The following is a 27,476-nucleotide window of genomic DNA, read 5'->3' on the forward strand; positions in this document are numbered from 1 at the left end:
TTCATGAAGATAGAGCAGAATTGAGGACACGTCAACTATTTCTGCCGAAGGTGGTTCATCTTTCCACATGGTGCCTTTGGCCACTGACACCTTCGTTGAGTCAAAGTCTCTGGCTGTGGTCAGAACTTTGAAAATTTATGTCACCAGAACGGTTCAGATTAGGAAAACAGAGGCTCTGTTTGTCCTGTGTGCTCCCAACAGGATTGGGTGTCCTGCTTCCATGTAGACAATTATGCGCTGGATCTGTGGTAAGATTCAGCATGCTCATTCCACGGCAGGATTGCCGTTACTGAATTAGGTGAAGACCCATTCTACTAGAAAGGTGGGTTCATCCTGGGCAGCTGGTCGGGGAGTCTCGGCATTGCAACTTTGCCGAGCAGCTATTTAGTAAACACTTTTGCTAAGTTTTACAAGTTTTAGAGTAAAGGAGATTCAACTGAGGCAGCACAAGGGAACTCTCATCTGGGGACAACAACTGCAGTGAGAACACATATTTTCAGATGAACATGGGAGGGCAGAAGGCTGCCTAATACTGAAGCACCCCCAAACAACAAACCAAATGCAACAACTAGTACAAGCATTCCTGGGGGAAGGTCTGCAGAAGACGGATATGCATATAGTGATGTCATCCAAGCAGTGGGCCAAAGTTGGCTGGAACCCTCATCTGCATATGAAAAGAGAAAAGGGGTATGCAGGGCATGGCGGCCTTTTGCGGCGCTTGGATGACCCTTAGTTCGCATTAAACACCCCCACCCTCCTTCGGTGTGGGGCTCATGTTGGCCATGCCCCAGCCCCTGAAGCATTCAAGCTGATTTCTTGCAGCAGCTTGGCACTGTAACAGCTCCAGAGCTGCTCTGTAAGGCAAGTAAAAGGGTGTGGGCCCTGCAGCACTACCTGTAGTTTGCATTGTGCATTGGAAGGCACAAAGTAAGCAGACAGGAGGAGAAGTCAGGATAGTCCACAAGGGTATAGAAGGGAGGGGCTCAAGAAAAAAGAAGTGGAAACAGACAGCAAACTAGGCTGGAGAGAGACCTGAGACAAAGAGATCTGAATTATATGAGAGCCGACCAGGGGAAACATAAATTATGCAGTCAAGTTTCCCACATTTGGGGAAATCGCAGGGGCAGCACACCCAGGTGAGATACTATAATCAGGAAGGTGCTTCTCCCAGGGCAAGGCTCACCCATTGCACACTGGGTGTGCTGCTCCTACGATTTCCCCAAATGTGGGACACTTGACTGCATAATTTGTGTTTCCTCTGGTCGGCTCTCGTATAATTCAGATCTCTTTGTCTCAGGTCTCTCTCCAGCCTAGTTTGCTCTCTGTTTCCACTTCTTTTTTCTTGAGCCCCTCCCTTCTATACCCTTGTGCACTATCCTGACTTCTCCTCCCGTCTGCTTACTTTGTGCCTTCCAATGCACAATGCAAACTACAGGTAGTGCTGCAGGGCCCACACCCTTTTACTTGCCTTACAGAGCAGCTCTGGAGCTGTTACAGTGCCCAGCTGCTGCAAGAAATCAGCTTGAATGCTTCATGGGATGGGGCATGGCCAACATGAGCCCCACACCAAAGGAGGGTGGGGGTGTTTAATGCGATCTAGGGGTCATCCAAGCACCGCAAAAGGCCGCCATGCCCTGCACGCCCCTTTTCTCTTTTCATATGCAGATGAGGGTTGAAGCCAACTTTGACCCACTGCTTGGATAACATCACCATATGCAAATCCATCTGCTGCAGGCCTTCCCCCAGGAATGCTTGCACTAGTTGTTGCATTTGGTTTGTTGTTTGGGGGTGCTTCAGTATTAGGCAGCCTTCTGCCCTCCCATGTTCATCTGAAAATATGTGTTCTCCCTGCAGTTGTTGTCCCCATATGAGAGTTCCCTTGTGCTGCCTCAGTTGAATCTCCTTTACTTGACAGAGATGTGCCTGAGCAGCGGCCCTCCCCAGCCCTATCCCAAATCATACTTATTTTGCATAGGAGACACCATGGTCATGAAAATTGTTCACCCAGGGTGAGGTTCATTCATTGCATTCTGGGTATGCTGACCCCTGTGATTTACCCAAATGTGCGAAACTCGCCTGCATTATTTGTGGTAGTTGGGGACTGTGTTTGTGTTTTCCGCTGGTCAGCTCTGGTAAAAGTCAGATTTCTTTGTCTCAGATCTTCCTCTAGCCTTGTTCTTCTTTCGAGAGTTCCATTGTGCTGCCTCAGTTGGATCTCCTTCACTTGACAGGGGGGTGCCCGAGCAGCGACCCTCCCCAGCTCTAGCCCAACTCCTACTTACCTGCCAGGTGAGATACTATGATCTTGAAGGTGCTTCTCCCAGGGCAAGGCTCAACCATTGCACTCTGGGTGTGCTGCCCCTGCGATTTCCCCAAATATGGGAAACTTGACTGCATAATTTGTGTTTCCCCTGGTCGGCTCTCGTATAATTCAGATCTCTTTGTCTCAGGTCTCTCTCCAGCCTAGTTTGCTGTCTGTTTCCACTTCTCTTTTCTTGAGCCGCTCCCTTCTATGCCCTTGCGCACTATCCTGACTTCTCCCGTCTGCTTACTTTGTGCCTTCCAACGCACAATGCGAACTACAGGTAGTGCTGCAGGGCCCACACCCTTTTATTTGCCTTACAGAGCAGCTCTGGAGCTGTTACAGTGCCCAGCTGCTGCAAGAAATCAGCTTGAATGCTTCAGGGGCTGGGGCATAGCCAACATGAGCCCCACACCGAAGGAGGGTGGAGGTGTTTAATGCGAACTAGGGGTCATCCAAGCGCCGCAAAAGGCTGCCATGCCCTGCATAACCCTTTTCTCTTTTCATATGCAGATGAGGGTTCCAGCCAACTTTGGCCCACTGCTTGGATGACATCACCGTATGCAAATTCGTCTCCTGCAGACCTTCCCCCAGGAATGCTTGTACTAGTTATTGCATATGGTTTGATATTTGATGGTGCTTCAGTATTAGGCAGCCTTCCGCCCTCCCATGTTCATCTGAAAAAATGTGGTCTCCCTGCAGTTGTTGTCCCCAGACGAGAGTTCCCTTGTGCTTCCTCAGTTGAATCTCCTTAACTTGACGGGGGAGGGGCTTGCCCGAGCAGCCACCCTCCCCAGCCCTATCCCAACTCATACTTATTTTGCATATGAGATCTCTATATCATGAAGATTGTTATCACAGGGTGAAGTTCATCCATTATATTTTAAAATAGGAAGGTTCAAATTACATATTTGAATTGCATCTATGTGCTGGATTCAAATGTCCCCCCCCCTTCCTTTCTCAATTGTGCCCGTCAGCAGCTATTCTAAGGTTGCTGCCAATGGGTGTGACACATTAATTTCTTCTGTGGGGTACACTGGACTCCACAAGGATTCACATTGGGGTGTAGAGTAGGATCTTGATCTGAGGCACCAACCGGCTCAAAGCTTTTGACTGTTCCCAAGATGCTCAGCGCATTCTCCTCTATAACCCCGCTTCCATGAACAGGGAGCTCAGTTTGTAGTTGGTGCCTTCAGTAGCAGGCCACTTAACAGGGGCCTGCCTCAGGCAGCCTATTCTTAGCTATTAATTTTGACAAGAAAATAAGAACTTTTTTTATGAGAATCTACAAGGGCTGCAGCAGGCTAGGTCTAATAGACATCTTTACTGCAGCTTCATCACTCCCAGCGGCGCTGTATACTCCCGTGCCCTGGTTGCTGGGTCACTGCAGCGGAGGCTCCGGTTTCTTCCTAAGGTCAGTCACACACGCACCGCCCTTCCGGATCACGAGGCCGCTGATGAAGGGGAGCGTGGCCGTAGGGGGTGGACCGTGTGCGCACTGGCGTGGACACTGATTACTGGGCAGCCGCTCCACGAGCCACCAGGTACAGTTAAGGAGCACAGGTCTGGGGTTTTTTCTCCCATATTAAACCAATTTTGTACTGCCCGCAGCGCATTGTGATAGGTAATAGGGCCTGATTCAGGTTGGATTGCAATCACAGTAAGCGATCCAACTGCAAAAATTGCTAAGAGCATACGCATGTGCCTGCATTTTCTGCGGCACCCCGCAGAGAATGCGATCGCCTCTGCCTGTCAATCGGGGCAGGGGGGGAGAGGGGGGTCAGCAACACTCCATTTCCAAGTCAGGGATGGAGCGGTGCGGGGGCAAGGCTTCAAAATGGGGTCTGCAACGGAGTAGACACAGGGGGCGTGGTCACAGCGGCTGTATGACATCACATTCAGCCGCTGTGATCACAAAAATGGTGGCGGCTTCCTGCGCGCACATACAGTCTGCACCAGCAGGAGGCTACACCATTTTTTATGATCACGCTGAACTGCAGTGCGACTGCAATTACAGATTGGTCAAGAAGGGAGGCGTCATGCTGGGTGGCCATGTCCTGTCACTGTGCAGGAGCCAGCACCGCTCACACACTAGTCCCCGGGTGCAGCCCCCAACCCCCGGGACACCCGGAGCAACAAAATGTAGATTCAGGCCACCAGGCCACGCCCCTACCTATGAAACCATGCCTCCTTTTTACCATTGCGCTGCTTATCTGCGCGCACTGCATTACAATCTCCTTCGCCACCTCTCTGGGTGTCACCAGTGATAGTGACACCTCTGCCATGCTTGTAGCAGCTGGTCCTAAGATCTACGCCTCAAGCCCTGAGTGTTTGCCCTTGTGACTTGTTGATCATCATAGCGAAGCAGATGCTTACAGAAAACTGCAGGGGCTTAGATTGAAAATAAAAAAATATATGGGTATAAGGTAGAGAGGAGCGGGTTCGGTTCTCCGAGAACCGAATTCCCCACGAACTCCACGTGGTTTACACTGGTCCGAGGCAGGCTCGGTTGTTCCCGCCTGACTCGGAAAACCTGAACAAGGGAAAATGTCATCATCCCGCTGTCGGATTCTCGCGAGATTCGGATTTCATATAAAGAGCTGCGCGTTGCCGCCATTTTTACTCGTGCATTGAAGAGGGAGCGGAGAGGACGTGGCTATGTTCTCTCAGTGGAAATCTCAATATCAGTGCTCAGTATCAGTGGTTACTTATTGCTGCTCAGTAATACTAGTAGTGTGTCTCTCCTGCTCAGTGTCAGTTCTCAGTAGTATCCTCATCAGTGCTCAGTATCACTGCTCATTGTCTTGTGCTGCATTGTGGTGCTCAGCATACTACAGTACATTACTAATAGTCCAGTGCTGCATCTTGCTGCTCAGTGTCAGTTCTAGTATCCTCATCAGTGCTCACTATCACTGCTCATTACATTGTGGTGTTCTGTATACTACAGTAACATAGTAATATAGTAACATATAGTAATATAGTTTTTGAGGTTGAAAAGAGGCAAATTGCCCATCGTGTTCAACCTGTTTTAAGTTGTGATGATTCTACATACTTGCTGAATAATGTTTTATGACTAGTTAACTACTACAACTCATGTTACCCCCGGATTAACCATGTTGATATTTTAAGTATTATAACCTTGGATAGCTTTTTCATTCAGAAATGTATCCATTCCTTTTTTAAATCCAATTACAGAGTCCGCCATTACCACCTTCCCTGGCAGGGAATTCCACATCCTGATTGCCCTAACAGTGAAGATCATAGTATCTCACCTGGCAGGTAAGTAGGAGTTGGGCTAGAGCTGTGGAGGATTGCTGCTTGGGCACCCCCTGTCAAGTGAAGGAGATCCAACTGAGGCAGCACAAGGGAACTCTCGAAAGAAGAACAAGGCTAGAGGAAGATCTGAGACAAAGAAATCTGACTTTTACCAGAGCTGACCAGAGGAAAGCACAAACACAGTCCCCCACTACCACAAATAATGCAGTCGAGTTTCCCACATTTGGGGAAATCACAGGGGTCAGCATACCCAGAATGCAATGAATGAACCTCACCCTGGGAGAACAATCTTCATGACCAAGGTATCTCCTATGCAAAATAAGTATGATTTGGGATAGGGCTGGGGAGGGCCGCTGCTCAGGCACATCTCTGTCAAGTAAAGGAGATTCAACTGAGGCAGCACAAGGGAACTCTCATCTGGGGACAACAACTGCAGGGAGAACACATATTTTCAGATGAACATGGGAGGGCAGAAGGCTGCCTAAAACTGAAGCACCCCCAAACAACGAACCAAATGCAACTACTAGTGCAAGCATTCCTGGGGGAAGGCCTGCAGCAGATGGATTTGCATATGGTGATGTCATCCAAGCAGTGGGTCAAAGTTGGCTTCAACCCTCGTCTGCATATGAAAAGAAAAAAGGGGTGTGCAGGGCATGGCGGCCTTTTGCGGCGCTTGGATGACCCCTAGTTCGCATTAAACACCTCCACCCTCCTTCGGTGTGGGGCTCATGTTGGCTATGCCCCAGCCCCTGAAGCATTCAAGCTGATTTCTTGCAGCAGCTGGGCACTGTAACAGCTCCAGAGCTGCTCTGTAAAGCAAGTAAAAGGGTGTGGGCCCTGCAGCACTACCTGTAGTTTGCATTGTGCGTTGGAAGGCACAAAGTAAGCAGATGGGAGAAGTCAGGATAGTGCACAAGGGTATAGAAGGGAGGGGCTCAAGAAAAAAGAAGTGGAAACAGACAGCAAACTAGGCTGGAGAGAGACCTGAGACAAAGAGATCTGAATTATATGAGAGCCGACCAGGGAAACACAAATTATGCAGTCAAGTTTCCCACATTTGGGGAAATCGCAGGGGCAGCACAGCCAGAGTGCAATGGGTGAGCCTTGCCCTGGGAGAAGCATCTTCATGATCATAGTATCTCACCTGGCAGGTAAGTAGGAGTTGGGCTAGAGCTGGCGAGGGTCGCTGCTCGGGCACCCCCCTGTCAAGTGAAGGAGATCCAACTGAGGCAGCAAAAGGGAACTCTCGAAAGAAGAACAAGGCTAGAGGAAGATCTGAGACAAAGAAATCTGACTTTTACCAGAGCTGACCAGAGGAAAGCACAAACACAGTCCCCCACTACCACAAATAATGCAGTTGAGTTTCCCACATTTGGGGAAATCACAGGGGTCAGCATACCCAGAATGCAATGAATGAACCTAACCCTGGGAGAACAATCTTCATGACCATGGTATCTCCTATGCAAAATAAGTATGATTTGGGATAGGGCTGGGGAGGGCCGCTGCTCAGGCACATCTCTGTCAAGTAAAGGAGATTCAACTGAGGCAGCACAAGGGAACTCTCATCTGGGGACAACAACTGCAGGGAGAACACATATTTTCAGATGAACATGGGAGGGCAGAAGGCTGCCTAATACTGAAGCACCCCCAAACAACAAACCAAATGCAACAACTAGTGCAAGCATTCCTGGGGGAAGGCCTGCAGCAGATGGATTTGAATATGGTGATGTCATCCAAGCAGTGGGTCAAAGTTGGCTTCAACCCTCGTCTGCATATGAAAAGAATAAAGGGGTGTGCAGGGCATGGCGGCCTTTTGCGGCGCTTGGATGACCCCTAGTTCGCATTAAACACCTCCACCCTCCTTCGGTGTGGGGCTCATGTTGGCTATGCCCCAGCCCCTGAAGCATTCAAGCTGATTTCTTGCAGCAGCTGGGCACTGTAACAGCTCCAGAGCTGCTCTGTAAAGCAAGTAAAAGGGTGTGGGCCCTGCAGCACTACCTGTAGTTTGTATTGTGCGTTGGAAGGCACAAAGTAAGCAGACGGGAGAAGTCAGGATAGTGCACAAGGGTATAGAAGGGAGGGGCTCAAGAAAAAAGAAGTGGAAACAGACAGCAAACTAGGCTGGAGAGAGACCTGAGACAAAGAGATCTGAATTATATGAGAGCCGACCAGGGGAAACACAAATTATGCAGTCAAGTTTCCCACATTTGGGGAAATCGCAGGGGCAGCACACCCAGAGTGCAATGGGTGAGCCTTGCCCTGGGAGAAGCATCTTCATGATCATAGTATCTCACCTGGCAGGTAAGTAGGAGTTGGGCTAGAGCTGGGGAGGGTCGCTGCTCGGGCACCCCCCTGTCAAGTGAAGGAGATCCAACTGAGGCAGCACAAGGGAACTCTCGAAAGAAGAACAAGGCTAGAGGAAGATCTGAGACAAAGAAATCTGACTTTTACCAGAGCTGACCAGAGGAAAGCACAAACACAGTCCCCCACTACCACAAATAATGCAGTTGAGTTTCCCACATTTGGGGAAATCACAGGGGTCAGCATACCCAGAATGCAATGAATTAACCTAACCCTGGGAGAACAATCTTCATGACCATGGTATCTCCTATGCAAAATAAGTATGATTTGGGATAGGGCTGGGGAGGGCCGCTGCTCAGGCACATCTCTGTCAAGTAAAGGAGATTCAACTAAGGCAGCACAAGGGAACTCTCATCTGGGGACAACAACTGCAGGGAGAACACATATTTTCAGATGAACATGGGAGGGCAGAAGGCTGCCTAATACTGAAGCACCCCCAAACAACAAACCAAATGCAACAACTAGTGCAAGCATTCCTGGGGGAAGGCCTGCCGCAGATGGATTTGCATATGGTGATGTCATCCAAGCAGTGGGTCAAAATTGGTTCAAACACCTTTGCAAAGTTCTATAAGTTTGATACCCTGGCTGAGGAGGACCTCCTGTTTGCTCAATCGGTGCTGCAAAGTCATCCGCACTCTCCTGCCCGTTTGGGAGCTTTGGTATAATCCCCATGGTCCTTACGGAGTCCCCAGCATCCTCTAGGACGTAAGAGAAAATAAGATTTTAAACCTACCGGTAAATCTTTTTCTCGTAGTCCGTAGAGGATGCTGGGTGCCCGTCCCAAGTGCGGTCTACTTCTGCAAGACTTGTATATAGTTATTGCTTACATAAGGGTTATATGTTAGTTTTCATCGGTCTTGGACTGATGCTATGTTGTTTTCATACTGTTAACTGGGTAGTATATCACAAGTTATACGGTGTGATTGGTGTGGCTGGTATGAATCTTGACCTTGGATTAACAAAAATCCTTTCCTCGTACTGTCCGTCTCCTCTGGGCACAGTTTCTCTAACTGAGGTATGGAGGAGGGGCATAGAGGGAGGAGCCAGTGCACACCCAGATCTAAAGTCTTTCTTAAAGTGCCCATGTCTGCTGCGGAGCCCGTCTATCCCCCATGGTCCTTACGGAGTCCCCATCATCCTCTACGGACTACGAGAAAAAAAAATTACCGGTAGGTTTAAAATGTTATTTTTTTCTCTGCAACCCACTGCTAAATTGTGCTTCCTAGCTGTTTTTTATAAAATCACTTAATTAAATCTAACTCTGATTACGTCAGAGAAGGCCAGGTACCCTACACCAAGGGAGGGGGTTTGAAATTTTGACTTGTCTACTTAAAGATCACCAAAATCTGATGACAAGGTCAATTACATTCCTGGGTGGGATTGAACCACCAACCTTTTGGTTAATAGCCCATGTAAGTGCAAGAAATCCTGAAGCACTCACTCATCATGGGAAAGTACCAATGTGTTTCTTACAAAAATTCTCCAGATTATTGACTTTTTAAAGTTTTTCTAGGAAACGTTCTAGATGAATGCTTATTAGCCTTTGTCAGTATTGACTTTCGCAAGGTGTCTCTGTGGCGCAATCGGTTAGCATGTTTGGCTATTAACCAAAAGGTTGGTGGTTCAATCCCACCCAGGGATGTAATTGAACTTGTAATCAGATTTTGGTGATCTTTAAGTAGACAAGTCAAAATTTCAAAAACCCCCCTTATGGTGTAGGGTACCTGGCCTTCTCTGATGTAATCAGAGTTAGATTTGATTAAGTGATTTTATAAAAAAACAGCTAGGAAGCACAATTTAGCAGTGAGTTGCAGAGAAAAAAAATTATGCTGGCAGAAAAGTCCAATTGAGTGATTAAACAGCTCTTCATTTTCTGATTTTATGTTTATGCTAACAAATTTGCTCTCTGAAAAGTGTCCACAAAGCCAAGTCTCTGATTAACACCTTTGTAGGAATGGTTTTTCACCTATTACTGAATTAAACTTGCTTCATTGGAAAGGCATCAAAGATGCATCCTCATTTCAATGTCTACTGAAATAATACAGGTTGACACCAGGAAACGTCACTGCATCCTTGCTGCTTCCTCATGGGGAAGTCTGTTTAATGTGAAAACAAGGTGATATCTAATCAGCACACAGGTAAGGAATTAAGAAAATCTTTCTTTATGGGTGAAGATGTTTCTCACAAATTGTTGTCCCAATGCATCATTGAAATTCAAGATGGAAGATGATTTTCATATATCACTTGTACATTTTGCATTGCTCTTCTGGTGACAATGTAGTTTGTTTTTGTCAATTACCATTTCAGTAATAGGGTAAAGAAAATTAAGTGGATTTTTTAAAGAAAACAATGCTGTCAATATACTATTAAAACAAATTAAAATGATAAAAGTTATTGTACTTTAAGTAAAAATAAAAGTGCCAAAATATCAATCCCAGTTTTTGATTACTTTAATTATAAAAAAAAAAATGCACATAGCAGAGGATAGTTTCGATCAATCGACCTCTGGGTTATGGGCCCAGCATGCTTCCATTGCACTACTCTGCTGCTCATGGAAGTGTCAGAGATCCTGAAGACTAAATTGATTAAAGGCCTTAAAGTACTGGACTATAAGGAAAGACTTACTAGGCTGAATATTTATACACTAGAAAAGAGGTGCCTAAGAGGAGATATTATTAATATCTTCAAATATGTAAAGATACATAACAAAGAGTTATCAGAGGAATTATTTATTAAAAGAACACGTGGTCACTCGCTGCGACTGGAGGAAAGTTCAGAACGCAATGGAGGAAAGGTTTCTTCACTGTTAGGGCAATCAGGATGTGGAATTCCCTTCTTCCCTCCCATGTTCATCTGAAAATATGTGTTCTCCCTGCAGTTGTTGTCCCCAGATGAGAGTTCCCTTGTGCTGCCTCAGTTGAATCTCCTTTACTTGACAGAGATGTGCCTGAGCAGCGGCCCTCCCCAGCCCTATCCCAAATCATACTTATTTTGCATAGGAGATACCATGGTCATGAAGATTGTTCTCCCAGGGTGAGGTTCATTCATTGCATTCTGGGTATGCTGACCCCTGTGATTTCCCCAAATGTGGGAAACTCGCCTGCATTTTTTGTGGTAGTGGGGGACTGTGTTTGTGTTTTCCTCTGGTCAGCTCTGGTAAAAGTCAGATTTCTTTGTCTCATATATTCCTCTAGCCTTGTTCTTCTTTCGAGAGTACCCTTGTGCTGCCTCAGTTGGATCTCCTTCACTTGACAGGGGGGTGCCCGAGCAGTGACCCTCCCCAGCTCTAGCCCAACTCCTACTTACCTGCCAGGTGAGATACTATGATCATGAAGGTGCTTCTCCAAGGGCAAGGCTCACCCATTGCACTCTGGGTGTGCTGCTCCTGCGATTTCCCCAAATGTGGGAAACTTGATTGCATAATTTGTGTTTCCCCTGGTCGGCTCTCGTATAATTCAGATCTCTTTGTCTCAGGTCTCTCTCCAGCCTAGTTTGCTGTCTGTTTCCACTTCTCTTTTCTGGAGCCACTGCCTTCTATGCCCTTGCGCACTATCCTGACTTCTCCCGTCTGCTTACTTTGTGCCTTCCAACACACAATGCGAACTACAGGTAGTGCTGCAGGGCCCACACCCTTTTAGTTGCCTTACAGAGCAGCTCTGGAGCTGTTACAGTGCCCAGCTGCTGCAAGAAATCAGCTTGAATGCTTCAGGGGCTGGGGCATAGCCAACATGAGCCCCACACCAAAGGAGGGTGGGGGTGTTTAATGCGAACTAGGGGTCATCCAAGCACCGCAAAAGGCCGCCATGCCCTGCATGCCCCTTTTCTATTTTCATATGCAAATGAGGGTTCCAGCCAACTTTGGCCCACTGCTTGGATGACATCACCGTATGCAAATCCGTCTGCTGCAGACCTTCCCCCAGGAATGCTTGTACTAGTTGTTGCATATGGTTTGATATTTGATGGTGCTTCAGTATTAGGCAGCCTTCCGCCCTCCCATGTTCATCTGAAAAGATGTGGTCTCCCTGCAGTTGTTGTCCCCAGACGAGAGTTCCCTTGTGCTTCCTCAGTTGAATCTCCTTAACTTGACGGGGGAGGGGCCGAGCAGCCACCCTCCCCAGCCCTATCCCAACTCATACTTATTTTGCATATGAGATCTCTTGATCATGAAGATTGTTCTCACAGGGTGAAGTTCATCCATTATATTTTAAAATAGGAAGGTACAAATTACATATTTGAATTGCATCTATGTGCTGGATTCAAATGTCCCCCCCCCCCCCTTCCTTTCTCAATTGTGCCCATCAGCAGCTATTCTAAGGTTGCTGCCAATGGGTGTGACACATTAATTTCTTCTGTGAGGTACACAGGACTCCACAAGGATTCACATTGGGGTGTAGAGTAGGATCTTGATCTGAGGCACCAACCGGCTCAAAGCTTTTGACTGTTCCCAAGATGCTCAGTGCATCCTCCTCTATAACCCCGCTTCCATGAACAGGGAGCTCAGTTTGTAGTTGGTGCCTTCAGTAGCAGGCCACTTAACAGGGGCCTGCCTCAGGCAGCCTATTCTTAGCTATTCATTTTGACAAGAAAAGAAGAACTTGTTTTATGAGAATCTACAAGGGCTGCAGCAGGCTAGGTCTAATAGACATCTTTACTGCAGCTTCATCACTCCCAGCGGCGCTGTATACTCCCGTGCCCTGGTTGCTGGGTCACTGCAGCGGAGGCTCCGGTTTCTTCCTAAGGTCAGTCACACACACACCGCCCTTCCGGATCACGAGGCCGCTGATGAAGGGGAGCGTGGCCGTAGGGGGTGGACCGTGTGCGCACTGGCGTGGACACTGATTACTGGGCAGCCGCTCCACTAGCCACCAGGTACAGTTAAGGAGCACAGGTCTGGGGGTTTTTCTCCTATATTAAACCAATTTTGTACTGCCCGCAGCGCATTGTGATAGGTAATAGGGCCTGATTCAGGTTGGATTGCAATCACAATAAGTGATCCAACTGCAAAAATTGCTAAGAGCATACGCATGTACCTGCATTTTCTGCGGCACCCCGCAGAGAATGCGATCGCCTCTGCCTGTCAATCGGGGCAGGGGGGGAGAGGGGGGTCAGCAACACTCCATTTCCAAGTCAGGGATGGAGCGGTGCGGGGGCAAGGCTTCAAAATGGGGTCTGCAATGGAGGAGACACAGGGGGCGTGGTCACAGCGGCTGTATGACATCACATTCAGCCGCTGTGATCACAAAAATGGTGGCGGCTTCCTGCGCGCACATACAGTCTGCACCAGCAGGAGGCTACACCATTTTTTATGATCACGCTGAACTGCAGTGCGACTGCAATTACAGCATGGTCAAGAAGGGAGGCGTCATGCTGGGTGGCCATAAGAGATGAGCGGGTTCGGTTCCTCGGAATCCGAACCCGCCCGAACTTCACCCTTTTTTGCACGGGTCCGAGCAGACTCGGATCCTCCCGCCTTGCTCGGTTAACCCGAGCGCGCCCGAACGTCATCATCCCGCTGTCGGATTCTCACGAGACTTGGATTCTATATAAGGAGCCGCGCGTCGCCGCCATTTTCACACATGCATTGAGATTGATAGGGAGAGGACGTGGCTGGCGTCCTCTCCGTTTAGATTAGAAGATAGAGACGAGTGACATTTGATTTACTACTAATTTGGGGAGCAGTTGAACTTGTCAGGAGTACTCAGTAGTGTAGAGTTTTGCTGATAGTGACCACCAGTTTTATTATTTATAATCCGTTCTCTGCCTGAAAAAAAACGATACACATACCATATCTGTGCTCAGCCTCAGTGTGCTGCATGATATATCATCTATGTATATCTGACTGTGCTGAGTGCTCACTGCTCACACAGCTTAATTGTGGGGGAGACTGGGGAGCAGTTATAGCAGGAGTACAGTGAACACTTTTGCTGCCAGTGTGACCACCAGTATATTGTCTGCCTGAAAAAGTTAAACACTCCTGTGGTGTTTTTTTTTTATTCTATAAACGCATTCTGCTGACAGTGTCCAGCAGGTCCGTCATACATATATTATATAAATATTTATCTGCAGTAGTGTTATATTTTTTTTTTCATCTTTATCATCTCTATATTAGCAGACGCAGTACGGTAGTCCACGGCTGTGGCTATCTCTGTGTCGTCAGTGCTCGTCCATAATTGTATACCTACCTACCTGTGGTGGGTTTTTTTTTTCTATCTTCTTCATACTAGTAGTTTAGGAGTCTACTGACAGTGTCCACCAGGTCCATCATTATATTATATACCTACAGTAGTAATATATTTATTATATTATCTATACTAGCAGACGCAGTACGGTAGTCCACGGCTGTGGCTATCTCTGTGTCGTCAGTGCTCGTCCATAATTGTATACCTACCTACCTGTGGTGGGTTTTTTTTTTATCTTCTTCATACTAGTAGTTTAGCAGTCTGCTGACAGTGTCCACCAGGTCCGTCATTATATTATATACCTACAGTAGTAATATATTTATTATATTATCTATACTAGCAGACGCAGTACGGTAGTCCACGGCTGTACCTACCTCTGTGTCGTCAGTGCTCGTCCATAATTGTATACCTACCTGTGGTGGGTTTTTTTTTTCTATCTTCTTCATACTAGTAGTTTAGGAGTCTGCTGACAGTGTCCACCAGGTCCGTCATTATATTATATACCTACAGTAGTAATATATTTAGTATATTATCTATACTAGCAGACGCAGTACGGTAGTTCACGGCTGTACCTACCTCTGTGTCGTCACTCGTCCATAATTGTATACCTAACTGTGGTGGGTTTTTTTTTCTATCTTCTTCATACTAGTAGTTTAGCAGTCTGCTGACAGTGTCCACCAGGTCCGTCATTATATTATATATACCTACAGTAGTTATATATATTTTTTTTTATATCATTAATTATCATCTCTATACTAGCAGACGCAGTACGGTAGTCCACGGCTGTGGCTATCTCTGTGTCGTCAGTGCTCGTCCATAATTGTATACCTACCTACCTGTGGTGGAAGTTTTTTTCTATCTTCTTCATACTAGTAGTTTAGCAGTCTGCTGACAGTGTCCACCAGGTCCGTCATTATATTATATATACCTACAGTAGTTATATATATATTTTTTTTATATCATTAATTATCATCTCTATACTAGCAGACGCAGTACGGTAGTCCACGGCTGTAGCTACCTCTGTGTCGTCAGTCACTCGTCATCCATAAGTATACTAGTATCCATCCATCTCCATTGTTTACCTGAGGTGCCTTTTAGTTGTGCCTATTAAAATATGGAGAACAAAAATGTTGAGGTTCCAAAAATAGGGAAAGATCAAGATCCACTTCCACCTCGTGCTGAAGCTGCTGCCACTAGTCATGGCCGAGACGATGAAATTCCATCAACGTCGTCTGCCAAGGCCGATGCCCAATGTCATAGTACAGAGCATGTAAAATCCAAAACACAAAAGATCAGTAAAAAAAGGACTCAAAAATCTAAATAAAAATCGTCGGAGGAGAAGCGTAAACTTGCCAATATGCCATTTACCACACGGAGTGGCAAGGAACGGCTGAGGCCCTGGCCTATGTTCATGGCTAGTGGTTCAGCTTCACATGAGGATGGAAGCACTCAGCCTCTCGCTAGAAAAATGAAAAGACTTAAGCTGGCAAAAGCACAGCAAAGAACTGTGCGTTCTTCAAAATCACAAATCCACAAGGAGAGTCCAATTGTGTCGGTTGCGATGCCTGACCTTCCCAACACTGGACGTGAAGAGCATGCACCTTCCACCATTTGCATGCCCCCTGCAAGTGCTGGAAGGAGCACCCGCAGTCCAGTTCCTGATAGTCAGATTGAAGATGTCAGTGTTGAAGTACACCAGGATGAGGAGGATATGGGTGTTGCTGGCGCTGGGGAGGAAATTGACAAGGAGGATTCTGATGGTGAGGTGGTTTGTTTAAGTCAGGCACCCGGCGAGACACCTGTTGTCCGTGGGAGGAATATGGCCATTGACATGCCTGGTGAAAATACCAAAAAAATCAGCTCTTCGGTGTGGAAGTATTTCAACAGAAATGCGGACAACAGGTGTCAAGCCGTGTGTTGCCTTTGTCAAGCTGTAATAAGTAGGGGTAAGGACGTTAACCACCTCGGAACATCCTCCCTTATACGTCACCTGCAGCGCATTCATCATAAGTCAGTGACAAGTTCAAAAACTTTGGGCGACAGCGGAAGCAGTCCACTGACCAGTAAATCCCTTCCTCTTGTAACCAAGCTCACGCAAACCACCCCACCAACTCCCTCAGTGTCAATTTCCTCCTTCCCCAGGAATGCCAATAGTCCTGCAGGCCATGTCACTGGCAATTCTGACGAGTTCTCTCCTGCCTGGGATTCCTCCGATGCATCCTTGAGTGTAACGCCTACTGCTGCTGGCGCTGCTGTTGTTGCTGCTGGGAGTCGATGGTCATCCCAGAGGGGAAGTCGTAAGACCACTTTTACTACTTCCACCAAGCAATTGACTGTCCAACAGTCCTTTGCAAGGAAGATGAAATATCACAGCAGTCATCCTGCTGCAAAGCGGATAACTGAGGCCTTGGCTTCCTGGGCAGTGAGAAACGTGGTTCCGGTATCCATCATTACTTCAGAGCCAACTATAGACTTGATTGAGGTACTGTGTCCCCGGTACCAAATACCATCTAGGTTCCATTTCTCTAGGCAGGCGATACCGAAAATGTACACAGACCTCAGAAAAAGACTCACCAGTGTCCTAAAAAATGCAGTTGTACCCAATGTCCACTTAACCACGGACATGTGGACAAGTGGAGCAGGGCAGACTCAGGACTATATGACTGTGACAGCCCACTGGGTAGATGTATTGACTCCCGCCGCAAGAACAACAGCGGCGGCACCAGTAGCAGCATCTCGCAAACGCCAACTCTTTCCTAGGCAGGCTACGCTTTGTATCACCGCTTTCCAGAATACGCACACAGCTGAAAACCTCTTACGGCAACTGAGGAAGATCATCACAGAATGGCTTACCCCAATTGGACTCTCCTGTGGATTTGTGGCATCGGACAACGCCAGCAATATTGTGCGTGCATTATATCTGGGCAAATTCCAGCACGTCCCATGTTTTGCACATACCTTGAATTTGGTGGTGCAGAATTATTTAAAAAACGACAGGGGCGTGCAAGAGATGCTGTCGGTGGCCACAAGAATTGCGGGACACTTTCGGCGTACAGGCACCACGTACAGAAGACTGGAGCAACACCAAAAACGCCTGAACCTGCCCTGCCATCATCTGAAGCAAGAAGTGGTAACGAGGTGGAATTCAACCCTCTATATGCTTCAGAGGATGGAGGAGCAGCAAAAGGCCATTCAAGCCTATACATCTGACCACGATATAGGAGGTGGAATGCACCTGTCTCAAGCGCAGTGGAGAATGATTTCAACGTTGTGCAAGGTTCTGCAACCTTTTGAACTTGCCACACGTGAAGTCAGTTCAGACACTGCCAGCCTGAGTCAGGTCATTCCCGTCATCAGGCTTTTGCAGAAGAAGCTGGAGACATTGAAGGAGGAGCTAAGACAGAGCGATTCCGCTAGGCATGTGGGACTTGTGGATGGAGCCCTTCATTCGCTTAACCAGGATTCACGGGTGGTCAATCTGTTGAAATCAGAGCACTACATTTTGGCCACCGTGCTCGATCCTAGATTTAAAACCTACGTTGTATCTCTCTTTCCGGCAGACACAAGTCTGCAGGGGTTCAAAGACCTGCTGGTGAGAAAATTATCAAGTCAAGCGGAACTTGATCGGTCAACAGCTCCTCCTTCACATTCTCCCGCAATTGGGGGTGCGAGGAAAAGGCTCAGAATTCCGAGCCCACCCGCTGGCGGTGATGCAGGGCAGTCTGGAGCGACTGCTGATGCTGACATCTGGTCCGGACTGAAGGACCTGCCAACGATTACGGACATGTCGTCTACTGTCACTGCATATGATTCTCTCACCATTGAAAGAATGGTGGAGGATTATATGAGTGACCGCATCCAATTAGGCACGTCAGACAGTCCGTACGTATACTGGCAGGAAAAAGAGGCAATTTGGAGGCCCTTGCACAAACTGGCTTTATTCTACCTAAGTTGCCCTCCCACAAGTGTGTACTCCGAAAGAGTGTTTAGTGCCGCCGCTCACCTTGTCAGCAATCGGCGTACGAGGTTACTTCCAGAAAATGTGGAGAAGATGATGTTCATTAAAATGAATTATAATCAATTTCTCCGTGGAGACATTGACCAGCAGCAATTGCCTCCACAAAGTACACAGGGAGCTGAGATGGTGGATTCCAGTGGGGACGAATTGATAATCTGTGAGGAGGGGGATGTACACGGTGATGAATCGAAGGATGATGATGAGGTGGACATCTTGCCTCTATAGAGCCAGTTTGTGCAAGGAGAGATTAATTGCTTCTTTTTTGGTGGGGGTCCAAACCAACCTGTCATTTCAGTCACAGTCGTGTGGCAGACCCTGTCACTGAAATGATGGGTTGGTTAAAGTGTGCATGTCCTGTTTATACAACATAAGGGTGGGTGGGAGGGCCCAAGGCAATTCCACCTTGCACCTCTTTTTTCTTTTATTTTTCTTTGCATCATGTGCTGTTTGGGGAGTGTTTTTTGGAAGGGCCATCCTGCGTGACACTGCAGTGCCACTCCTAGATGGGCCAGGTGTTTGTGTCGGCCACTTGGGTCGCTGAGCTTAGTCACACAGCTACCTCATTGCGCCTCTTTTTTTCTTTGCGTCATGTGCTGTTTGGGGAGTGTTTTTTGGAAGGGCAATCCTGCGTGACACTGCAGTGACACTCCTAGATGGGCCAGGTGTTTGTGTCGTCCACTTGGGTCGCTGAGCTTAGTCACACAGCTACCTCATTGCGCCTCTTTTTTTCTTTGCGTCATGTGCTGTTTGGGGAGTGTTTTTTGGAAGGGCCATCCTGCGTGACACTGCAGTGCCACTCCTAGATGGGCCAGGTGTTTGTGTCGGCCACTTGGGTCGCTGAGCTTAGTCACACAGCTACCTCATTGCGCCTCTTTTTTTCTTTGCGTCATGTGCTGTTTGGGGAGTGTTTTTGGAAGGGCCATCCTGCGTGACACTGCAGTGCCACTCCTAGATGGGCCAGGTGTTTGTGTCGGCCACTTGGGTCGCTGAGCTTAGTCACACAGCTACCTCATTGCGCCTCTTTTTTTCTTTGCGTCATGTGCTGTTTGGGGAGTGTTTTTTGGAAGGGCCATCCTGCGTGACACTGCAGTGCCACTCCTAGATGGGCCAGGTGTTTGTGTCGGCCACTTGGGTCGCTGAGCTTAGTCACACAGCTACCTCATTGCGCCTCTTTTTTTCTTTGCGTCATGTGCTGTTTGGGGAGTGTTTTTTGGAAGGGCCATCATGCGTGACACTGCAGTGCCACTCCTAGATGGGCCAGGTGTTTGTGTCGGCCACTTGGGTCACTGAGCTTAGTCATCCAGCGACCTCGGTGCAAATTTTAGGACTAAAAATAATATTGTGAGGTGTGAGGTGTTAAGAATAGACTGAAAATGAGTTGAAATTATGGTTATTGAGGTTAATAATACTTTGGGATCAAAATGACTCCCAAATTCTATGATTTAAGCTGTTTTTTAGGGTTTTTTGAAAAAAACACCCGAATCCAAAACACACCCGAATCCGACAAAAAAAATTCGGTGAGGTTTAGCCAAAACGCGTTCGAACCCAAAACACGGCCGCGGAACCGAACCCAAAACCAAAACACAAAACCCGAAAAATTTCCGGTGCACATCTCTAGTGGCCATGCCATGTCACTGTGCAGGAGCCAGCACCGCTCACACACTAGTCCCCGGTGCAGCCCCCAACCCCCGGGACACCCGGAGCAACAAAATGTAGATTCAGGCCACCAGGCAACGCCCCTACCTATGAAACCATGCCTCCTTTTTACCATTGCGCTGCTTATCTGCGCGCACTGCATTACAATCTCCCTCGCCACCTCTCTGGGTGTCACCAGTGATAGTGACACCTCTGCCATGCTTGTAGCAGCTGGTCCTAAGATCTACGCCTCAAGCCCTGAGTGTTTGCCCTTGTGACTTGTTGATCATCATAGCAAAGCAGATGCTTACAGAAAACTGCAGGGGCTTAGATTGAAAATAAAAAAATTTGATGGGTATAAGGTAGAGAGGAGCGGGTTCGGTTCTCCGAGAACCGAATTCCCCACGAACTCCACGTGGTTTACACTGGTACGAGGCAGGCTCGGTTGTTCCCGCCTGACTCGGAAAACCTGAACAAGGGAAAATGTCATCATCCCGCTGTCGGATTCTCGCGAGATTCGGATTCCATATAAAGAGCTGCGCGTTGCCGCCATTTTTACTCGTGCATTGAAGAGAGAGCGGAGAGGACGTGGCTATGTTCTCTCAGTGGAAATCTCAATATCAGTGCTCAGTATCAGTGGATACTTATTGCTGCTCAGTAATACTAGTAGTGTGTCTCTCCTGCTCAGTGTCAGTTCTCAGTAGTATCCTCATCAGTGCTCAGTATCACTGCTCATTGTCTTGTGCTGCATTGTTGTGCTCAGCATACTACAGTACATTACTAATAGTCCAGTGCTGCATCTTGCTGCTCAGTGTCAGTTCTAGTATCCTCATCAGTGCTCACTATCCCTGCTCATTGCATTGTGGTGTTCTGTATACTACAGTAACATAGTAATATAGTAACATATAGTAACAAAGTTTTTGAGGTTGAATAGAGGCAAATTGCCCATCGTGTTCAACCTGTTTTAAGTTGTGATGATTCTACATACTTGCTGAATAATGTTTTATGACTAGTTAGCTACTACAACTCATGTTACCCCCGGATTAACCATGTTGATATTTTAAGTATTATAACCTTGGATAGCTTTTTCATTCAGAAATGTATCCATTCCTTTTTTAAATCCAATTACAGAGTCCGCCATTACCACCTTCCCTGGCAGGGAATTCCACATCCTGATTGCCCTAACAGTGAAGATCATAGTATCTCACCTGGCAGGTAAGTAGGAGTTGGGCCAGAGCTGTGGAGGATTGCTGCTCGGGCACCCCCTGTCAAGTGAAGGAGATCCAACTGAGGCAGCACAAGGGAACTCTCGAAAGAAGAACAAGGCTAGAGGAAGATCTGAGACAAAGAAATCTGACTTTTACCAGAGCTGACCAGAGGAAAGCACAAACACAGTCCCCCACTACCACAAATAATGCAGTCGAGTTTCCCACATTTGGGGAAATCACAGGGGTCAGCATACCCAGAATGCAATGAATGAACCTCACCCTGGGAGAACAATCTTCATGACCATGGTATCGCCTATGCAAAATAAGTATGATTTGGGATAGGGCTGGGGAGGGCCGCTGCTCAGGCACATCTCTGTCAAGTAAAGGAGATTCAACTGAGGCAGCACAAGGGAAATCTCATCTGGGGACAACAACTGCAGGGAGAACACATATTTTCAGATGAACATGGGAGGGCAGAAGGCTGCCTAATACTGAAGCACCCCCAAACAACAAACCAAATGCAACAACTAGTACAAGCATTCCTGGGGGAAGTTCTGCAGAAGACGGATTTGCATACGGTGATGTCATCCAAGCAGTGGGCCAAAGTTGGCTGGAACCCTCATCTGCATATGAAAAGAGAAAAGGGGTATGCAGGGCATGGCGGCCTTTTGCGGCGCTTGGATGACCCTTAGTTCGCATTAAACACCCCCACCCTCCTTCGGTGTGGGGCTCATGTTGCCAATGCCCCAGCCCCTGAAGCATTCAAGCTGATTTCTTACAGCAGCTTGGCACTGTAACAGCTCCAGAGCTGCTCTGTAAGGCAAGTAAAAGGGTGTGTAGTTTGCATTGTGCATTGGAAGGCACAAAGTAAGCAGACAGGAGGAGAAGTCAGGATAGTGCACAAGGGTATAAAAGGGAGGGGCTCAAGAAAAAAGAAGTGGAAACAGACAGCAAACTAGGCTGGAGAGAGACCTGAGACAAAGAGATCTGAATTATACGAGAGCCGACCAGGGGAAACACAAATTATGCAGTCAAGTTTCCCACATTTGGGGAAATCGCAGGGGCAGCACACCCAGAGTGCAATGGGTGAGCCTTGCCCTGGGAGAAGCACCCTCATGATCATAGTATCTCACCTGGCAGGTAAGTAGGAGTTGGGCTTGAGCTGGGGAGGGTCGCTGCTCGGGCACCCCCCTGTCAAGTGAAGGAGATCCAACTGAGGCAGCACAAGGGAACTCTCGAAAGAAGAACAAGGCTAGAGGAAGATCTGAAACAAAGAAATCTGACTTTTACCAGAGCTGACCAGAGGAAAACACAAACACAGTCCCCCACTACCACAAATAATGCAGTCGAGTTACCCACATTTGGGGAAATCACAGGGGTCAGCATACCCAGAATGCAATGAATGAACCTCACCCTGGGAGAATAATCTTCATGACCATGGTATCTCCTATGCAAAATAAGTATGATTTGGGATAGGGCTGGGGAGGGCCGCTGCTCAGGCACATCTCTGTCAAGTAAAGGAGATTCAACTGAGGCAGCACAAGGGAACTCTCATCTGGGACAACAACTGCAGGGAGAACACATATTTTCAGATGAACATGGGAGGGCAGAAGGCTGCCTAATACTGAAGCACCCCCAAACAACAAACCAAATGCAACAACTAGTGCAAGCATTCCTGGGGGAAGGCCTGCCGCAGATTGATTTGCATATGGTGATGTCATCCAAGCAGTGGGTCAAAGTTGGCTTCAACCTTCGTCTGCATATGAAAAGAGAAAAGGGGCGTGCAGGGCATGGCGGCCTTTTGCGGTGCTTGGATGACCCTTAGTTTGCATTAAACACCCCCACCCTCCTTCGGTGTGGGTCTCATGTTGGCCATGCCCCAGCCCCTGAAGCATTCAAGCTGATTTCTTGCAGCAGCTTGGCACTGTAACAGCTCCAGAGCTGCTCTGTAATGCAAGTAAAAGGGTGTGGGCCCTGCAGCACTACCTGTAGTTTGCATTGTGCATTGGAAGGCACAAAGTAAGCAGACAGGAGGAGAAGTCAGGATAGTGCACAAGGGTATAAAAGGGAGGGGCTCAAGAAAAAAGAAGTGGAAACAGACAGCAAACTAGGCTGTAGAGAGACCTGAGACAAAGAGATCTGAATTATACGAGAGCCGACCAGGGGAAACACAAATTCTGCAGTCAAGTTTCCCACATTTGGGGAAATCGCAGGGGCAGCACACCCAGAGTGCAATGGGTGAGCCTTGCCCTGGGAGAAGCACCTTCATGATCATAGTATCTCACCTGGCAGGTAAGTAGGAGTTGGGCTAGAGCTGGGGAGGGTCGCTGCTCGGGCACCCCCCTGTCAAGTGAAGGAGATCCAACTGAGGCAGCACAAGGGAACTCTCGAAAGAAGAACAAGGCTAGAGGAAGATCTGAGACAAAGAAATCTGACTTTTACCAGAGCTGACCAGAGGAAAACACAAACACAGTCCCCCACTACAACAAATAATGCAGTCGAGTTACCCACATTTGGGGAAATCACAGGGGTCAGCATACCCAGAATGCAATGAATGAACCTCACCCTGGGAGAACAATCTTCATGACCATGGTATCTCCTATGCAAAATAAGTATGATTTGGGATAGGGCTGGGGAGGGCCGCTGCTCAGGCACATCTCTGTCAAGTAAAGGAGATTCAACTGAGGCAGCACAAGGGAACTCTCATCTGGGGACAACAACTGCAGGGAGAACACATATTTTCAGATGAACATGGGAGGGAAGAAGGCTGCCTAATACTGAAGCACCCCCAAACAACAAACCAAATGCAACAACTAGTGCAAGCATTCCTGGGGGAAGGCCTGCAGCAGATGGATTTGCATATGGTGATGTCATCCAAGCAGTGGGTCAAAGTTGGCTTCAACCCTCGTCTGCATGTGAAAAGAGAAAAGGGGCGTGCAGGGCATGGCGGCCTTTTGCGGCGCTTGGATGACCCCTAGTCCGCATTAAACACCTCCACCCTCCTTCGGTGTGGGGCTCATGTTGGCTATGCCTCAGCCCCTGAAGCATTCAAGCTGATTTCTTGCAGTAGCTGGGCTCTGTAACAGCTCCAGAGCTGCTCTGTACGGCAAGTAAAAGGGTGTGGGCCCTGCAGCACTACCTGTAGTTTGCATTGTGCATTGGAAGGCACAAAGTAAGCAGACGGGAGAAGTCAGGATAGTGCGCAAGGGCATAGAAGGGAGCAGCTCAAGAAAAGAGAAGTGGAAACAGACAGCAAACTAGGCTGGAGAGAGACCTGAGACAAAGAGATCTGAATTATACGAGAGCCGACCAGGGGAAACACAAATTATGCAGTCAAGTTTCCCACATTTGGGGAAATCGCAGGAGCAGCACACCCAGAGTGCAATGGGTGAGCCTTGCTGTCACGTTTGAATAGAGAAAGGAGGATCACAAATTATATGTGATCTAAGGTGTGGTGATTACCTGCAGGAATAATCACCAATAATGTTTTCAAGTGACTGTATATATATAATTTTGTATTCTTTCAGCCGAGATGTGACAACATGGCTGACATGCAATGTCCTGCATTTGACCCCCATAGGTCCAGGCCAAGAGAGATCTGCAGTCCATTTAAAGTAATCCAAAACTGGGATTGATATTTTAGCTTTTATTTTTACTTAAAGTACAATAACTTTTACCATTTTAATTTGTTTTAATAGTATATTGACAGTATTGTTTTCTTTCAAAAATCCACTTAATTTTCTTTACCCTATTATTAAAATGGTAATTGACAAAAACAAACTACATTGTCACCAGAAGAGCAATACAAAATGTACAAGTGATATATTAAAATCATCTTTCCAGCTTGAATTTCAATGATGCATTGGGGCAACAATTTTGTGAGAAACATCTTCACCCTTAAATAAAGATTTTCTTAATTCCTTACCTGTGTGCTAATTAGATATCACCTTGTTTTCACATTAAACAGACTTCCACATGAGAAAGCAGCATGAGAATGCTTATTAGCCTTTGTCAGTAAGTACTTTCGCAAAGTGTCGCTGTGGCGCAATCAGTTAGTGTGTACGGCTATTAACCAAAAGGTTTGTGGTTCAATCCCACCCAGGGATGTAATTGACCTTGTTATCAGATTTTGGTGATCTTTAAGTAGACAAGTCAAAATTTCGAAAACCCCTGTTATGGTGTAGGGTACCTGGCCTTCTTGCTGCAATTGTTCATGCCGTTGGCTTGTGTTCTGTTGAATGCCACGTTCTGCCACGTTCTGCGGCATGCTTAAGGTGTGAGCTGGTAAGATGCTCACCTTAGTTTAACAATAAATCCTTTCCTCGAAATGTCCGTCTCCCTGGGCACAGTTCCTATAACTGGAGTCTGGAGGAGGGGCATAGAGGGAGGAGCCAGTTCACACCCTTTGAAAGTCTTAAAGTGCCCATGTCTCTTGCGGATCCCGTCTATACCCCATGGTTCTTAATGTGACCCCAGCATCCTTTACGGACTAAGAGAAAAGGATGCCCTTGTGTACTATCCTGACTTCTCCTCCCGTCTGCCTACTTTGTGCCTTCCAACGCACAATGCGAACTACAGGTGGTGCTGCAGGGCCCACACCCTTTTACTTGCCTTACAGAGCAGCTCTGGAGCTGTTACAGTGCCCAGCTGCTGCAAGAAATCAGCATGAATGCTTCAGGGGATGGGGCATGGCCAACATGAGCCCCACACCAAAGGAGGGTGGGGGTGTTTAATGCGAACTAGGGGTCATCCAAGCACTGCAAAAGGCCGCCATGCCCTGCATGCCCCTTTTCTCTTTTTATATGCAGATGAGGGTTCCAGCCAACTTTGGCCCACTGCTTGGATGACATCACCGTATGCAAATCCGTCTGCTGCAGACCTTCCCCCAGGAATGCTTGTACTAGTTGTTGGATATGGTTTGATATTTGATGGTGCTTCAGTATTAGGCAGCCTTCCGCCCTCCCATGTTCATCTGAAAAGATGTGGTCTCCCTGCAGTTGTTGTCCCCAAACGAGAGTTCCCTTGTGCTTCCTCAGTTGAATCTCCTTAACTTGACGGGGGAGGGGCTGCCCGAGCTGCCACCCTCCCCAGCCCTATCCCAACTCATACTTATTTTACATATTAGATCTCTTGATCATGAAGATTGTTCTCACAGGGTGAGGTTCATCCATTATATTTTAAAATAGGAAGGTACAAATTACATATTTGAATTGCATCTATGTGCTGGATTCAAATGCCCCCCCCCCTTCCTTTCTCAATTGTGCCCGTCAGCAGCTATTCTAAGGTTGCTGCCAATGGGTGTGACACATTAATTTCTTCTGTGGGGTACACTGGACTCCACAAGGATTCACATTGGGGTGTAGAGTAGGATCTTGATCTGAGGCACCAACCGGCTCAAAGCTTTTGACTGTTCCCAAGATGCTCAGCGCATCCTCCTCTATAACCCCGCTTCCATGAACAGGGAGCTCAGTTTGTAGTTGGTGCCTTCAGTAGCAGGCCACTTAACAGGGGCCTGCCTCAGGCAGCCTATTCTTAGCTATTAATTTTGACAAGAAAAGAAGAACTTGTTTTATGAGAATCTACAAGGGCTGCAGCAGGCTAGGTCTAATAGACATCTTTACTGCAGCTTCATCACTCCCAGCGGCGCTGTATACTCCCGTGCCCTGGTTGCTGGGTCACTGCAGCGGAGGCTCCGGTTTCTTCCTAAGGTCAGTCACACACACACCGCCCTTCCGGATCACGAGGCCGCTGATTAAGGGGAGCGTGGCCGTAGGGGGTGGGCCGTGTGCGCACTGGGGTGGACACTGATTACTGGGCAGCCGCTCCACTAGCCACCAGGTACAGTTAAGGAGCACAGGTCTGGGGGTTTTTCTCCTATATTAACCCAATTTTGTACTGCCCGCAGCGCTATGTGATAGGTAATAGGGCCTGATTCAGGTTGGATTGCAATCACAATAAGCAATCCAACTGCAAAAATTGCTAAGAGCATACGCATGTGCCTGCATGCGATCGCCTCTGCCTGTCAATCGGGGCAGGGGGGGAGAGTGGGGTCAGCAACACTCCATTTCCAAGTCAGGGATGGAGCAGTGCGGGGGCAAGGCTTCAAAATGGGGTCTGCAATGGAGGAGACACAGGGGGCGTGGTCACAGCGGCTGTATGACATCACATTCAGCCGCTGTGATCACAAAAATGGTGGCGGCTTCCTGCGCGCACATACAGTCTGCACCAGCAGGAGGCTACACCATTGTTTATGATCACGCTGAACTGCAGTGCGACTGCAATTACAGCATGGTCAAGAAGGGAGGTGTCATACTGGGTGGCCATGCCCTGTCACTGTGCAGGAGCCAGCACCGCTTACACACTAGTCCCCGGGTGCAGCCCCCAACCCCCGGGACACCCGGAGCAACAAAATGTAGATTCAGGCCACCAGGCCACGCCCCTACCTATGAAATCATGCCTCCTTTTTACCATTGCGCTGCTTATTTGCACGCACTGCA

General features: G+C 47.7%; 14 non-coding genes and 2 pseudogenes across 14 annotated transcripts; 6 read left to right on the forward strand and 10 right to left on the reverse strand.

The window, feature by feature from the left end:
* Window positions 1-1,128: 1,128 nt before the first annotated feature.
* Window positions 1,129-1,284, forward strand: LOC135042512 (U1 spliceosomal RNA). The gene has a single exon (XR_010235616.1). It is a non-coding gene; the product is annotated as a U1 spliceosomal RNA (small nuclear RNA).
* A 674-nt stretch (window positions 1,285-1,958) lies between these two features.
* LOC135042465 (U1 spliceosomal RNA) lies at window positions 1,959-2,122 on the forward strand. The gene has a single exon (XR_010235586.1). It is a non-coding gene; the product is annotated as a U1 spliceosomal RNA (small nuclear RNA).
* A 152-nt stretch (window positions 2,123-2,274) lies between these two features.
* On the forward strand, window positions 2,275-2,437 carry LOC135042496 (U1 spliceosomal RNA). The gene has a single exon (XR_010235606.1). It is a non-coding gene; the product is annotated as a U1 spliceosomal RNA (small nuclear RNA).
* Window positions 2,438-5,740: 3,303 nt separating this feature from the next.
* LOC135042567 (U1 spliceosomal RNA) lies at window positions 5,741-5,904 on the reverse strand. Its single transcript, XR_010235670.1, has one exon. It is a non-coding gene; the product is annotated as a U1 spliceosomal RNA (small nuclear RNA).
* A 688-nt stretch (window positions 5,905-6,592) lies between these two features.
* On the reverse strand, window positions 6,593-6,737 carry LOC135042483 (U1 spliceosomal RNA; annotated as a pseudogene).
* Window positions 6,738-6,889: 152 nt separating this feature from the next.
* Window positions 6,890-7,053, reverse strand: LOC135042504 (U1 spliceosomal RNA). Its single transcript, XR_010235613.1, has one exon. It is a non-coding gene; the product is annotated as a U1 spliceosomal RNA (small nuclear RNA).
* A 692-nt stretch (window positions 7,054-7,745) lies between these two features.
* LOC135042466 (U1 spliceosomal RNA) lies at window positions 7,746-7,887 on the reverse strand (annotated as a pseudogene).
* Window positions 7,888-8,039: 152 nt separating this feature from the next.
* On the reverse strand, window positions 8,040-8,203 carry LOC135042553 (U1 spliceosomal RNA). The gene has a single exon (XR_010235656.1). It is a non-coding gene; the product is annotated as a U1 spliceosomal RNA (small nuclear RNA).
* Window positions 8,204-9,507: 1,304 nt separating this feature from the next.
* TRNAN-AUU (transfer RNA asparagine (anticodon AUU)) lies at window positions 9,508-9,581 on the forward strand. Its single transcript has one exon. It is a non-coding gene; the product is annotated as a tRNA-Asn (tRNA).
* A 1,340-nt stretch (window positions 9,582-10,921) lies between these two features.
* LOC135042587 (U1 spliceosomal RNA) lies at window positions 10,922-11,085 on the forward strand. The gene has a single exon (XR_010235689.1). It is a non-coding gene; the product is annotated as a U1 spliceosomal RNA (small nuclear RNA).
* A 152-nt stretch (window positions 11,086-11,237) lies between these two features.
* Window positions 11,238-11,400, forward strand: LOC135042490 (U1 spliceosomal RNA). The gene has a single exon (XR_010235600.1). It is a non-coding gene; the product is annotated as a U1 spliceosomal RNA (small nuclear RNA).
* A 9,745-nt stretch (window positions 11,401-21,145) lies between these two features.
* Window positions 21,146-21,309, reverse strand: LOC135042570 (U1 spliceosomal RNA). Its single transcript, XR_010235673.1, has one exon. It is a non-coding gene; the product is annotated as a U1 spliceosomal RNA (small nuclear RNA).
* A 655-nt stretch (window positions 21,310-21,964) lies between these two features.
* LOC135042476 (U1 spliceosomal RNA) lies at window positions 21,965-22,127 on the reverse strand. Its single transcript, XR_010235590.1, has one exon. It is a non-coding gene; the product is annotated as a U1 spliceosomal RNA (small nuclear RNA).
* A 152-nt stretch (window positions 22,128-22,279) lies between these two features.
* Window positions 22,280-22,443, reverse strand: LOC135042431 (U1 spliceosomal RNA). The gene has a single exon (XR_010235553.1). It is a non-coding gene; the product is annotated as a U1 spliceosomal RNA (small nuclear RNA).
* A 673-nt stretch (window positions 22,444-23,116) lies between these two features.
* On the reverse strand, window positions 23,117-23,279 carry LOC135042477 (U1 spliceosomal RNA). The gene has a single exon (XR_010235591.1). It is a non-coding gene; the product is annotated as a U1 spliceosomal RNA (small nuclear RNA).
* Window positions 23,280-23,431: 152 nt separating this feature from the next.
* On the reverse strand, window positions 23,432-23,595 carry LOC135042584 (U1 spliceosomal RNA). The gene has a single exon (XR_010235686.1). It is a non-coding gene; the product is annotated as a U1 spliceosomal RNA (small nuclear RNA).
* Window positions 23,596-27,476: the final 3,881 nt, after the last annotated feature.

Source organism: Pseudophryne corroboree, unplaced genomic scaffold (assembly GCF_028390025.1).
Source record: "Pseudophryne corroboree isolate aPseCor3 unplaced genomic scaffold, aPseCor3.hap2 scaffold_829, whole genome shotgun sequence".
Classification (NCBI taxonomy): Eukaryota; Metazoa; Chordata; class Amphibia; order Anura; family Myobatrachidae; genus Pseudophryne; species Pseudophryne corroboree.